This window comes from Osmerus mordax, chromosome 4 (genome assembly GCF_038355195.1).
Source record: "Osmerus mordax isolate fOsmMor3 chromosome 4, fOsmMor3.pri, whole genome shotgun sequence".
NCBI lineage: Eukaryota > Metazoa > Chordata > Actinopteri > Osmeriformes > Osmeridae > Osmerus > Osmerus mordax.
Window position 1 is genome coordinate 20,755,286 of NC_090053.1, and position 2,646 is coordinate 20,757,931.

Below are 2,646 nucleotides of genomic sequence, written 5' to 3' on the forward strand. Positions count from 1 at the left end.
CTGAGAAATTAAAGTTTTTGAAACAATACTGCATCAAATTATTGTGTGTAATGTAATGACTTAGTACTGTATTTTATTTCAAATAAGTAGTTTTAGTTTAATGAAACTCAATGAACTAAAACTGCCAAAGCTTATGTTACTTAAGTGATATTAAGATATGTACCGAGTAAGTTACCCCACATAATTCTACGACTAAGATCTTGAGTACAGCCACCATGTCATACCACATTTAAATTCTCAGTTTAATAACTAGTAGTGGACTCGTAATTTGCGATACTGCATGCGTAACCCAAGCCTCATTATCTTCTAGTTTTGTGATTTTTTTTCCTGCTCTGCTTCATTCGTGTGTATCATATGAAACTTGATGCGACATTCGATCCCCTTAGTTATTAAAAAGAGGCGCTGTGTGTGCGATGCCCCCCCCCCCCCCCCCCCCCGTGGCTCCCCTCCCTTTGATCTATCTTTGTCAGCCAACAACGTCGGATATTCAAATGTTCTAACATCTGGCATTTATTTTTGTTTCCTGCACATAGATGGGCACATTGACAGACTACCTATTATGTCTTTTATTCACTTGTTCTTTTTTTATGCAAGTTAATACACTATACATAAATCCTGTTTTGATTGAAGGGGTTACAAACATCATCACCGAGCTGTAGGACAGGCAGGGATACGGGAAGACAGTTGGAATAAAGACGTGTTGAAAGGTTTGTTTTGAAAAGCAACGCACACATTAAACAAATCATTCGACAGGGGGTCATCCTGTAATGTTTGCAGATTACGCCACTCGAGTTGCTTGCCTGCAGCCAATCACGTGCAAAAAACTGTCCGTTTTCCACCACCGGCTAAACAACACAGCGATAATTGGTAAAAACCAGAACTTACGGACAGTTTATATGGTCTATAATAGTGCTTCAACACTTTGAAAGAATTCATGTCAATTTTCAATTTATAATGAAGTTGATCTAAACCTGGACACTGGAAACAGTGAATGTCAAAGTGCTTTAATACAACATTTATATTTGACATCCTCCGATAGGGATGGAGGCCCCGTGGTTCAATAATATATAATGTTTACTTGCCCTGAACATGACAGGAAATCATTGGGGGTGTCGTGCTGTCATTACAAAATGACAGCACGCCACCCCCCGCCCCCCTTTCTTGCCAGTCCAGTTAACCTGACCAGAGCCACCCTGCTCCCACAGACTGATTTACCTGCTGCGGTTTATTACAGCCTGTTGGAGGAAGGCATTAGGCCAGAGTGGAACCATAAGAAAATGGATAAATTGAAAGGGACATGGGAAACAAACACGAGTATTTTATTTGCTTGTTTGTGGTCACTGAGCTCAAAATAAAATGCCACCACTGTTTGTCGCCGACCGAATCAAGGAGATTTGTGGGTAAAGGGGCTGCTTTGATTTGATTTCCACTCTACAACGTGCCATAAATTAGTCTCTTGGCAAACAGACACATTGACAGTGTTGTCTTTAGTTGTCTTTGTTGTATTTTGGGCTGTTTATTTCGCCTCTTCCCTGTCATTGTTTGAAACGAGCTTAAAGAAGCCGACATCGATCTTCAGGACATTGCTTGTTTCAAAAGCACCCTTGATGCTTTTGAATTTATCTTGCAAAAATCACACAGGGGATAAACATAACATTTATTCCCTCTTCTTGTCAGCTTGCGAGTTAACGCCTGGCATTCTTTCATGTTGCAAGTGCTTTATCTGACACCTATGAAAAGGAATTCGAAAAAGAGATGACAACTTCAGCGTCGCCTCTTTCCTTAGCTGTAAAGGATTTTAAAGGTGTAAGTCAAAGCTGGAGACTTGCATGGGGAAAACTAACTGAACTTTAGCAGATTTAAAGAAGACCCTCCAAATAAATGGGTCACTCGGGTCAAAATGATTAGCCTACATGCTGTTAATTGTTAACGTGCCCCCAAAGTTACTTCATGTCAAATCATAGCAGTTGAATTAAACATATTTCAGCTATTTATGTATTTTTGATCAAAAAGCACATACTTGTATGAGTTTTTGGTGTTCAAGACGGCAGATTGATTGTTATTCACTGCTTTAATTGACACAATGAGTCCAACTAGATGTGGCTTTGAATGGGTCAATAGCAGTAGGCTTATCTACCGAAGACACAACGGCATTATCTTGGTAGGATGCTCTTTATCAACAGAGAATACAAATCTTGAACAAATGGCCATGAAGAGAGTGCTTACATGATACAGCATGTCCTGTAGCGGGGACTGTTCTTCAGTTCGTTACTAATGAGGGCCAGCTGAAAGCTCTTCTAGCTTTGGTCCGCTAGACGCTGTTGCTTCACCGAGGTAGTGTCCGCTAAGGTAGCTAGCTAGCTAGCCTTAACACAGCGGCCCCAGTTTCGATTCCAGTGTTGTACCTAAAACTGTGACCGGGGGTCGTTGTTCTGCAAATGTTTGAACCCTAACCCTAACATTTGCTGAACAGCAACCCCTGGTCACCGTTTTAGACAGGTCACCGATTTCGCTAAAACACCGGCTCGCGTCGTTTCTGCATGTCTTTCTCTCCCCCCCTCTCTCCCCTACATTTCTGGTCAATGCTGTAACTATAATAGGTCCAACAAACTTGAAAAAGGCACACACAGACTGCTAGCTGTGGTG